Raw genomic sequence first — 12,142 nt, forward strand, 5'->3', positions numbered from 1 at the left:
TGTGGAACAAAATTCAGTAATCAGAACAACATTTAGCAATCAGAACAACATTCAGCAATTGTAACAAGAACCATACCTGCAAGCTTCAGTACAAACCCAGCTCCAGATGGGCCTGGAATAAGAACTCTCACAACCCTCTTTCACAGCATTCACCATTTTATTTTTGGATTTGATGTCTGAATTAAGCGTTTAGAGGCCTCCATGCTGAATCCTGGCACTTTTTCCCCCAAAGCTCTCCTGGCTGACATACCCTTGGGTCAAGGTGGATGTTCTGCTCCTGGTCCATGTGAGCACAGACCAGCTCTGACTGCTCTTGTCAAACACAGCTGCATTTCTGGGCACGGGGCAAATGGATTTCAGCTGAAGGAGGGCAAGTATTAGAGGGGATATTGGGAAGAAATTCTTCCCTGTGAGGGTGCCCAGAGAAGGATCCCTGGAAGTGCCCAAGGCTGGGTTAGACACGGGGGCTTGGAGCCGCCTGGGAAGGTGGAGTGAAAGGTGTCCCTGCCCATGGCCAGGATGAGATGAACTTTAAGGTCCCTTCCAACCAAACCATTCTGTGATCCAACCCCTAAAATTCACACCTCCAGACCTCTTTCCTGATGGGCAGAGTCACCCTGGGACACACGCAGATCCTGGGAAGCAGCTTCTCGTCGCTGCTGTTGCTGCCCTCTCTGCGCACACAGAGCTGCAGATTGTGCAACAGCTCTGAGAAGCCACCCGGGCCCCGCGGAGCCAGTGCCATGCTGAACGCATTAGCTGTGCTAGGAACAAATGAATGAACCAAAGCCAGTTTTGTTTTTGTGCTGGGGGCAGAGGAGCGAGGTGCAGAGCGGCGGAGAGGCGGAGCGCGGTGACACCGCTGTCCCCAGTGTGACAGACCAGCCTGGCTGCAGCCACACACGACCCAGAGGTGCCCAGATCCAGGCCTGGAGGCTGTGGCTGCTGGAGCAGTGTTTATTTTAGCCCTGCTTCCCTCATGCGTGTTCCCAGCAGGAGGGGATGTAAATTGGATCAGCCGTGCCTGCCCAGCCCTCCATCCTCCACCACGTGCCAAAACTCTTCTGCTCACACTCTGCGAGGTCACATTTATTGGCAGGGAGCTCGGCTCCTTCTCCCCTCTCCCTTCCCCCATGCTCCTGGTGCAATATGAAAACAGCCTGCCACCTGCCATTTGCCTGGCCTGCTTCTCTCTGTGTGCCAAAAATTAGCAACATACCCCAAAATGTAATTGGAAACACTGCACTGCACTGCAGGGGTCCCACTGCTGTTGCACAGAAGAGGCTTGACAAAAAGCCAATTTAATTTCTAGATTCCCCGGGCTGTGTGTAGCCACTAAGTGAGGAGTTAAAAAAAAAAAATAAAAAAATCCCTTTTATCAGGCCAATTCCTATTAGTAGATTCAGATCTTTTAACAAGCCACGCCAGAGGAATCAGCAAGCTGTCACTGCCAGCAGATTTAGGGCATCGTTTCTTGGAATTGGAGTCGTGGGGGAGGTCAGGAGTTAGAAGTCGGCATTCCCAAACTTCAGAGCTGGGAGCTGGAGTGTGCAGGGCGGAGCTGAAGGGGGCAGAGGATTCCTGAGGGCTGACATTAACCCCGGGAAGGAAACTGCTCTGCTTCCCCTCCTCCCCAGCAGAACTTGCACAAGTCCCGGAGGATCCTTGCGGGAGGGATCGGGAGATGCTCCCGCACCTCGGTGCTCAGGGCAGCTCTGACAGTGGAGCACAGGACCACTGATGCCTCCCAGGCTGCAGGCCAGCCCCGCAGAGCCAGCAGTTATCTCCTTTTTGCAGGAAAAGGGCAGGACAGGCGAGCAAGAAAATATAGGGCACCTCATTCACACCACGCCTTGGCAGAGAGCTCGGCCAGCAGATTTGTGAAACTGAAAAGCAACATTTCACCCCGAAAGAGCTGTTTACATTGTCAGGGTTGACTTGCCAGGCTCGGGAAAGAGCTGTGCCAAACTGGCTTATTATTATCTCCCTTCCCCAAAATACTCAGGGCCTGCTCCTTTGTTACAGGATGTCTGTATCCACGGAGCTGTGCTGAAATCCATGCGCCTCGGGGGCACCTGTACACACAGGCACAGGGAGCTCAGCCACTCTGACAGCAATAAGGATGGATTTTGGGAAGGAGTTGTCACCTGTAAGGGTGGGGAGGCTCTGGCACAGGGTGCCCAGAGAAGCTGTGGCTGCCCCTGGATCCCTGGAAGTGCCCAAGGCCAGGTTGAAGCACCCTGGGATAGTGGAAGGTGTCCCTGCCCATGGCAGGGGGTGGGATGAGATGAGCTTTAAGGTTCCTTCCCACCCAAACCACCCTGGGATTCTGTGAAATTAATTGCCAGGCTGAAGCTAAAGCTTCACTGACCTCACGTTTCCCCTGGAATTGTGCTTCCTCCTCGACCTAATACCAAGGCTGTACAGCACACTCGGGAGATCCAAACAGGAACAATCCTTCCGTCTGCTCTTAGGGAGAAAAGTCCTTAAACCCAAATCACAGCAGTAGTAAATATCTCCCCAAACCCTCCCTGGCCAGATTCCTTGGAGAAGATGCACAGGGATGCTCGGATCAGGCACCCTGGGGACACTCAGGTGTGGCTAAAGGCCCAAACGGGACACTGGACAGTGGAATGCCTCTGGGGATGGAGTCTCCCAGCCCATCTGACAGAATCGCAACATCCTGGGTGGCAGGAACCCACCAGGATCACGGAGTCCAAGCCCTGGTCCGGCACAGGACAGTGCCCAGAATCCCAACTGTGCCTGAGAATGCTGTGTTTGGGACTGGGACTCAGACACCCAAACCCCATCACGGATCTGCTGCGTGGGACTGTGGGCTGCCCTAATTTCAGCCTCAGAAGGGCAAGGCAAGAGGGAGCCCTGAGGAAACTCCACATGCCTCCTCATCAGGCTGATTACTGAATAGGCTTTAATAGATCTGGGAATGAAGAATTTGGTTAAGTCTAAATAATTGCTTTGAAATTCTTCAAAATTAGATTCTTTTTTTTTTCTCAATAGCAAGCATGCTATGGAATACTAGGGAGATGACCCCACGTTTCCAAAAACTAAACCAAAAAAAAAAGTCATCACAAAATCCACAGCTGCTCCCCATTTGCAATAAGCTGTTTAAAACAAAATAAACCAATACATTTTGCTCCAAGAGACATGCATTAGGCACTGGCAGCTTGCTTCCATCATTCCTCTATCCCCAGACACTGAATGGAAGGAGGGGGAAACCTTGAAGTGATACATATGTGAGAAGCCCTGAGAACAATAGCTGCTCCCCAGTTGACTGCAGAGCTGTTATTAAACTCGAGGTTCCCGTGCTGGAGGAGCACAGCTGGAGCAGCACCAACACCAGGCTCTGAGAACACCAGCAAAAGTCAGATTTCCACCTACAAATCCCTGGAAGTTTGTAGCCCAAAGAGCAAAACACCAGAGATTCATGTGGGCAGGCTCAGAGGGATAGCATCATGGAAACCTCCCCTCCAAGAGCAAAGTATCAGCAGGCTAATCCTCAGATCAGGAGGGGCAGGATCCTGCTTGGAGCCCAGCGTCACCATCGTGTTTTTAAATTGAATTTTACTCACAATGAGGTGCAGTCAGTGCAAAGAGGCTGCAGCAGATTTGTCACACCACGGTGTCTGGAAGTAGCAGCTCAGTCCCTGGATGTGTCAAGCAGGGGAGAAGAAGTTGAGTGCTGCTGTTTGCAACCAGCTCACAGCTCTTGTCCCTCCTGAAAATGAGGGGAAGATTTGGAGGGTGCATCGTGCACTGGGGGTGGCTTTGAGGATCCCTTTCTCTAGGCTTTGGAAAATGAAGCTTCTCTTGACACCCACAGCTGCAAGCGTGTGCTGCCGTTCCCTCTGATTCCCTGGGCACGGAGCTGGCCCATGGGAAATAATGCCATGAAAGTTTTCTCTGGGTTTAAAAGCTCAGGGATGCCTCTGAAGCACTGCCTTCAAATGAAGCCTGCACCAAGGGACACCATCAGGAAGAATGAGCAGCCCAGTCCACCATCCCAGAAGAGCCTCGCCCCAGGCAAAAAACAGAGATGAGGAAAGAGCCGAGGGAGGACTAAACCACTCTGTTCAAAATCAGATCTTCAGGCATCAAGGACTCAGAAAAGCAGGTGAAGGAAGGTTTCAAAGGCTGCCTGAGACTTGTACACTTGTACCCCCCAGCAGGCTTCTGTGCCCACATTAATCTCCTTTCTGCAGAGGACACACAAAGGGGACGTTTCACAGCATTCACAGCAGACCTTACCTGAGCTATGTGTCAAATACCTCTCCACTGCCCCTGGATCCCAGTCCCCGATTCCCAGAGAACCCTGATAAACTTCCAGCCCTGCATTAAGGACTCCAAGCTCAGCAGCAGCATCTCTCCATCCAGCACAGCAATACCCCCACTCCAAGATTTCCCTGAAGGCACATTGCTCTGAGTCACTTCTTCTCCAGCCTGACGTTCCCAGAAAAGCTGGGGAAGGGACCTTAACATTCCAGCCCCCTGCCATGGGGTGGGACACCTCCCACTATTCCAGGTTGCTCCAAACCCCATCCAACCTGGCCTTGGACACTTCAAGAGGAGCACAGGAGACTTCCCAGAAAGTTTCAGATGTGAGGAAGCATCTGGATTCTCCACTGAGTGCCGGGGTGCTAAAACAGCTGTCCAGGAAACTTTTCATCCCAGCTGTTCTGGATTTGGGTCTTCTGCTGGTCCAGTCTGGCCTGTCGAACAGAGACACCCAGGCTTGGCATCTGCCAAACTCTGCTGTTTGCCACGGGCAAGAGGAAGTGTTTGAAATTTAGAGCAGGGATAAAATGATCCCTCAGCATTCCTGCACAATGACAACGGGGAGCTCTGCCCCCTTCCCTCCCCACAGGCTCTCAGAACCAGCGCCTTGCAAACGGCCTGGTGACAACACGGCTGAGTAACACACAGGGTATTAAGAGTCAATTAAGAGTGTATTAAGAGAGGGTCCACAGTAGGAACTGACCTGGATCCAGCTGTTGCACCCTTCTGAGGGAAGAAGTCGACTGGAGCTTTCAGACAGGGAGACCAGGAACAAACACTCCAATCAAACAGGAGGATTTGTTGTCTCACAAAACCCCTCTTCCTGCCAGCTGTGCTCCAGCCCCTCAAGCGCATCCCATCCTTTGCTGCTAAGCACATCCCGTGCACAAAAGCTCATTGCAGTCCGTGGTCATTCTAAAGGGGTCTCCCAAGACCTGAACTGGCTGAAGCCAAGGTGTGAATAATAAAAATCAGCTGCGAGGACCAGGCTGTAAATCATCTGAGACTTCTGATGGAGCCCAAACAGGAAAATCTTTCAATTTTTTGCTGCCTGGGTTGGATCAAAAATATTTAAAGTGGCAAATGCAACATCTGCAGGGAGCTTCAGGAGAAACCCTTGGCATTGCAAGGAGTTCAGTTCTCTCAGGCAGAAATTCTTCCCTGCAGAGGTTGCCCAGAGCAGCTGTGGCTGCCCCTGGATCCCTGGCAGCGTCCAATGCCAAACTGGACACTGGGGCTGGGAGGAGCCTGGGACAGTGGAAGGTGTCCCTGCCCATGGCAGGGAGTGGCACAGGATGAGCTTTGGTGTCCCTTCCAACCCAAACCATTCTGTGATTCTTTCATTGGGGTGGGATTTGATTCTGGACAAGGTCTGCAGGCAAAGATCCTCTTGTTCCCACTGCCCTCACTCCTGCAGCTGAGCTCTGACACCTGGAGAGGACTCTGTGCCTTCCCCGATGACTGTGCAGCACCTGGCACAGCACTTTCCCTAAGCTGGAAAACCTTCCACTTGGAACTGTTCTGGAGACCCTGGAGCTGGGTGATGCTTCTGCTGATGGAGAAGGTGACCTTGAGAGGCTCAGAGCTGACTTTAGGTACCACAGGTACCCGTGTCCTGCCACCCTAACCCTACTGGAAGGCAAAAATCCCAGGAGCTCTGCCTCCAGCGAGAGCAAGAACCTTTTCATCCGGCATCCCAGCAAAGCTGCTTTCACAGGAAGCCTCGCCAGGCCTTCTGAAACATTTCTTCCAGCCAGGCCTGTCCCCTGCCTTCCACAGGAAGGAACATTTTGTTCGAAGACCGCTAATGACCCATTTACATGTGCCTATAAAACCATGGTGGGTTGTTTGTCCCTCCCCTCCCGCCTCTCGGCTGCTGCTGCTGGCCTGCAGATCCTGTCAGGGCTAATTACGTTGGCTTTTCTGTGGAGGGAGTTTTCCCTCTTGCCATGTGTTTTCTGTTCAGGGCATAGCACAGTTTCAACAGGTTTTTGAAGCTGTTGTTGTTGTTGTTGTTCCTGACAAGAGCTACGGTTATGAAACGCATCCTCACGGCCCCGCCAAGGCCCCAGCCGAGGCAGAACCAGCTCCCTCTGACGCAGGAGCAAATTGAGACCATTTGGTACTGGGGGGCACTGGACATCTTATTCCATCTGCAAAGGAGCTGCGAGAAGGGCTGAGCTTCTCCTCCCTCCCCTTCCCTTTCAGTACACTCATTTATCCCTGCCGAAATGCACTGTTTCCCTTCCAGTCTCCCCTCTTCCCTAATTTTATCCACATGTCGTCGGGGCGGACGTGGAAAATCACCTGCCCGTCTCTCTCGGCAGGTACCCGGGACAATCCCTGAGCCCTGGGGACACGACGCCGTCCGTCGCACCCCTTTGCCGGGGGCGAAGCTCCTGGCACGGCGGGGCACCCCAGGCCAGGCCTTGCGGGGAGCTGGAGAAGGATCCCATGAGGTGCTGATGGAGCTGAGCTCCGCAGGAGAGCAGCCTGGCCAGGAGCTGGCAGCCCTGCCCTGCCAGCAGGCCTTCTCCCCCACGCCGAGGGGCCCGGCCCAGGCTGCCAGCTCAGCTCGCTTGCCAGGAGAGGGGCCAGCGGCGGCCGGGGAGGTGGCAGAGCTGGAGCACAGCTGTGCTCCTGGCAGCCCAGCCTCACACGGCACAGCCCCACGGGCCCCCGCGCCACGGAGGCCGCGGGACAGCCGCTGGGGCAGAGCGCACCTGGCAGAAGGGGACAGAAGGGGACAGAAGGGGACAGAAGGGATGCTGCGGGTGGAGCACAGTGCCAGCACAAACCACCCCACAGGCTGCAGGAGGTGACAGGGTCAATCAGCAGTTTCCTCGCCACCCTGGCACAAGGGATGGCAGCAGAGCCTCCCCTCCATTCCCTGCCACTTAGGGAATTGGCTGTCCCCGAGGAGAGGCTGCTCCCCGTGGGATTCCCTCACAGCCAGCTCGGATCACGGGGGCCTCGTCCAGCCCTCAGCACTGCAGAGCTCCGAACTGCTCCTGGAGACCTGGACACCACGGACTGACCCTGAGGAGCCCGTGCAGCCCGCAGGAGTGCAGGCACTGGTCTGGTTGGTGAGGAGACCCTGATTTACCAGACACACCATCCTGCCAGTCTGGGAAATGAAGAGCCATCCACTCAGGGAATGGTAGCAGCAGCACCTTCACACCTCTTGGCCTTGCCTGGAGAAGACACCAGAGCAAAGGCTGGACTGTAAATAATTTTCACATGTTAATCCAGTTGGTTTTGCCAGGGAAGAACGGAAATAAGGGAGTACATCTATCATGTCTTTAAACACCGCATAATGGCTTCAGATTGAAAGGGAGCAACTTAAATTGGATTTTGCGAAGAAATTGTCCCCTGTGAGGGTGGTAAGTTACTGGCACTGCCCAGAACAGCTGTGGCTGCCCGGGGATCCCTGTAAGTGCCCAAAGCCTGGTTGGACACTGGGGCTTGGAGCACCCTGAGACAATAGAAGGTGTCCCTGCCCATGGCAGGGGTGGAATGAGATGGACTTTGAAGTCCCTCCCAACCCAGTGGTTCTTTGTTTCTATGACAAAGGAGCTCCAGGAGCCCTCCCTTTCCAAGCAGGGTCTGGATCTGCCTGTCCCCTGCCTCCTGCCACGGGTGGGAGCAGCTTTCCCTGGACAAAGTTCTCCAAGGATGCCCACTAGAACGGCTGCCCTGCCCTCCCTCAGCCGGGAAGCCAGCCCGGTGTTTCAGTGGAAGGCTCATTAAGGAGGAGGAGGCAGAGCTAAGTGACAAAGCAATCAGGCTTATCAAGGTCCAGCTCGGGCTTTGGGAGGAAATGCAGCCGCTGGAGCACATGCCAATATTGTTAATGCCTTTTGGGGCTGCATCTGAGACTGGGTTTGTTTTGGCAGCTGCAAAGCCTGATATAAAAACATGTCCTTGCTGCACAGACCGGCAGAGAGAGCCAAGGCTGCTGAGCAGGGCAGCACAGGGATGCTCCAGCAGCAGAACCTGAGCCTCACATGGCAGGAATCCACCTGGCTCCAGCCAATCCATTCACACCAACAGAGCAGCTGGAGCCCGTTGTTTGTTTGTTTGTTCGACATCTCCTTGGGGCTTCTCCTGCCGAATCTCCAGAATGGTGGGGTTCAGTGCCCACAGTGCCACGTGGCTGTCATCAAACCATGTCCTGCAGCAGTTCAGCAAGGTGTGAGGGGTTCTCCTGAAGCCAAACCATCCTTGAAGCTTCAGGATGGCTTCCTCAGCTTGGATACCCCCAAAACTCAGGAGGGGCCAGGCAGTTCAACAGTTCCAAGAGCAAAAACTGGGAAGTGAGAGGTCTCCGTGTGTCAACAACCACGCAAGCAGGTTTTTTCCCCCTCTCCTGGCACTTCTTCCACAAAAACATGGGTTTAGAGGGGTAAAACCAGAACTAAGCAGGTCTCTCTCCTGGTTCATGGGCAGTGGGTGACAGTGACTCCTTGATTAATCAGTACAATGAGGGGTTTGGGTTGATAACCGAATCTGAAGCACATTTGCATTCTGCAGGCCAGAGAGGGATGGCTACAGCCCATGAGCCGTCAACGATGGCATCCCGAAGGTGTCATCCTCAGCAGGATAGTGGATCGCAGGATGCTTTGCGTTGGAAGGGACCTGAACTTTCCCCGATGCCACTTGAGGCCGTTTCTTCTCCTCCTGTCCCTGTTCCCTGGGGGCAGAGCTGCCCCCTCCTGTCAGGGAGTTGTGCAGAGCCACAAGGTCCCCCCTGAGCCTCCTTTTCTCCAGGCTGAGCCCCTTCCCAGCCGCTCCCCTCCAGCTTTGAGCATCTCGGGATTTCTTATTTCAGCAGCGGAGCTGGGATCGCACCCACCGTGCTGCCATTGGTCGCTCTCTCCGCGCTCCCCCCACTTTTCCTCCTGCCGCCCCCACTTCGTTCCACATTTTTCGCATTTCTGGGGATTGTTTTTCACCTCCCAGCGCTTTCTGGAGCGCGCCCAACAGAAATAAACGCAGCCTGACCATCGCTGGTGGGGCGAGGGGCAGGGGGTTATGCTCTCGGTAAATTTAGCCCCTCACTGACAGATTTATCTTCCTTAATCAGAACCAAGCGTAGTTAGCGAGGTTTGTTTTTGTAGACTGAACTTCCCCAAAGTCAGCGCGCACTCACCTCCCCCTCCCTCCCCAATTACATAAATGCTTTTAGTTAAGAGCTGATTTCCTGGAGTGTGTGCCAGTGCTCTCTCCAAGCAAACAAAGCAAAGACGACACTGAAGAGAGCCCGCGTTCGGCACTGAAAAGGAAGATTATCCTCACAAAAGGTGAGGAATGAAGTGTCAAAGAGTCTCTCCCCCGTTTCTCCTCCTTCATTTGCGCGCGGGAGATAAAGCACAGCTGGGGAGCACCTTCCCAGCCCGGAAACTCGGGTTTGTCCCGGCAGACCGAGGTTTGGCCAGAAACTCAAACACACCTCTCGTTCGGCAGGGGAGCCGGCAGATCCATCAGTGCTTCGTTTCCATCCAGGCTGCCCGCTCCCGTCCTTTCCTCACCCCACGTTCCCAGGCTGGCACCGAAGCATCCCGTCCTGCCGCAGCTCGGACCAGCGCAGGGGCTAAGCCAGCTTCGGCTCCACCGTCCTCTCCCGGGAACAGTTCGGAGGATGTGTGGTTGAAGAGACTTTGTGGACATCTTCCCTGACGGGGCTCCTCCTCTGCATCTGCCCACGGTCTTGCTTTAACATTCCCCTTTCCTTTTCCTTGCCACCACGCCACTAATTAGGAACATCCCTAGCACGTGCCAGCCTGGAATGTGTTGTAATGACAATTTATTTTCTTCTGTTTCAGCTTAAACAATTGCTTTTACTGAGCTCAGACGCTTTCCCAGGAATTAGGAGCCACGATGGATTTTGGGAAGAAATTCCTCCCTGTGAGGGTGGGCAGGCCCTGGCACAGGGTGCCCAGAGCAGCTGTGGCTGCCCCTGGATCCCTGGCAGTGCCCAAGGCCAGGCTGGACACTGGGGCTTGGAGCACCCTGAGACAATAGAAGGTGTCCCTGCCCGTGGCAGGGGGTGGGATGAGATGAGTTTTAAGGCCCTTCCCAATCCAAACCATTCTGTGGTTTCATGTTTCTATGACAAAGGAGCTCCAGGAGCCCTCCCTTTTCAGGCAGGGTCTGGATCTGCCTGTCCCTGCCTCCTGCCACGGATGGGAGCAGCTCTCCCTGGACCAAGCTCTCAAAGGATGTCCACTCACAGCCCCAGCAGCCCGGGAGAAGCCCCACACATGCCAGGGCACAGACAAATTTCAGCGGAGTTGGGTTTCCATCATAATACCATTAGGACTTTTCCCCCCACTGGTGCAATAAAGGATGAATCCTTCTGTTCCCTGGTCGTTAAGTCAGCCCTGAGGCGTTGCTGAAGCACCGCGAGCTGAGCTGGCCAGAAAGGAGAGAAATTCCCTCTGCTAAGAGAAATTAGGGAGAGGGAGGCAGCAAGGCAGAGGGGAGAGGTGCACTGACACATTTGGAGGATTAGCACAGGCTGAGATGGAGAGTCCCGACCCCCTCACACCACTGATCCACTTCTCCCCACCTGCACACAGGTCCTGCTCTCCAGAGGGTGAGCTGGGAAAATAAATTTCAGTTTCCTTTTTTTTTTGTTGTTGTTTCTTTTCCTTCGGATGAAAATTCCCCTCATTTCCCCTCAAAAGCCAGCACACGTGGGACTATTTTTACCCAGGTTTATTTTTAGCTCCTCTTGCCTGCGCTGCCTCTCACATGGCTGCGCGGGGAGGGATGGCAGCGGCTGCAAGGACACGTTCTCCCCCTACAGCAGGGCTGGGGGCAAACACGGCGGCAGTAATTACAGCACAGCCTCGTTCATCAATCACTGCTCCCAGCCTTGCTCAGAGCGCAGCAAGCTCGCTCCCATCCAACACTGCTGCCCACGCTGCCCCCATTGCCAGAGACATCCCCACCCAAACATGTCCCCTTCCCGCTGGTGCTGCCCCGAGGGACCCAAATTTTGCCGTCCCTCTCTCTGCTGGGCTCACAGCTCAGCCACAGGAAGGCAGTCGGGGGCTGGAGCAAGCAGGAAGCCTTGGAGCTGGCTGGGAGCCAAATCCTGGGACAGCCACCAGCAGGGCAGGAACTGGGGCACTGCGTGGCCCCTCTGGGACAGTTTTCTGTGCCTGGCCCTGCCTTCAAAGGAAAGCCTGGCAGGCAGGCAGCTGGGAAAAGGGGGTTGGGATGCTCAGGAGCTGCTGTGACCAGGGAGAAGGCTCTGGGTGCTGGCCCAGAGGAGGTTGCAGGACATTGAATGCGTTTGGTCGGGCTCAGCAACGTACAAATGCCTGGGTTTCACTCTTTAGAGGAATTCACACACATCCCGAGGGTGTATTTTTCCCAGAGGGGAATCCCTGCTGCCAGCAGCAGGACTAACCTGCCCATGGCCTGTGTGCTCCAGCCAGCAGCGGCCGAGCTGGGAGCAGCCCCGCGCTGCGGGCATGGAGGGCAAAAAGGAGGCACGGGAGGCTGGATCCTGCTCAGGAGACTCTCGTGTCCCACTGCTGCCTCTCTCTCACCCTGCCGCCAGCTTCCAGAGCATCTTCCCAAGGCCTCTGCTGACTTTCAGAAGGGAAAGCACAGCCCTTTCCATGGCACCAGCCCTCTCCATCCTGGATCACAGCATGCCACGGTGCCCACAGTGCCATGCTGCCTGTGCCAGGCTGCAGCAGGCACTGGCAGGTCCCCCGTTACCATGGCAATGCTGCCAAGGTTCACATCTTTTCCTGAATCCCAATTTACCCTGCTGCTGTATTTCCCCCCCACTCTCCACACCTCAGGAAGGGTCAGGATGCTGCTCTGCCAT

The 12,142-nt window shown here is 54.8% G+C and overlaps 1 long non-coding RNA gene across 1 annotated transcript; it reads right to left on the reverse strand.

The window, feature by feature from the left end:
- Nucleotides 1-2,286: 2,286 nt before the first annotated feature.
- LOC119703227 lies at nucleotides 2,287-10,245 on the reverse strand. Its single transcript, XR_005257595.1, has 4 exons — nucleotides 9,746-10,245; nucleotides 4,563-4,727; nucleotides 3,591-3,736; nucleotides 2,287-2,464 (listed from the first exon to the last, which is right to left on the reverse strand). It is a non-coding gene; the product is annotated as an uncharacterized LOC119703227 (long non-coding RNA).
- Nucleotides 10,246-12,142: the final 1,897 nt, after the last annotated feature.

The sequence above is a fragment of the Motacilla alba genome, chromosome 7, assembly GCF_015832195.1.
Source record: "Motacilla alba alba isolate MOTALB_02 chromosome 7, Motacilla_alba_V1.0_pri, whole genome shotgun sequence".
Taxonomy (NCBI): Eukaryota; Metazoa; Chordata; class Aves; order Passeriformes; family Motacillidae; genus Motacilla; species Motacilla alba.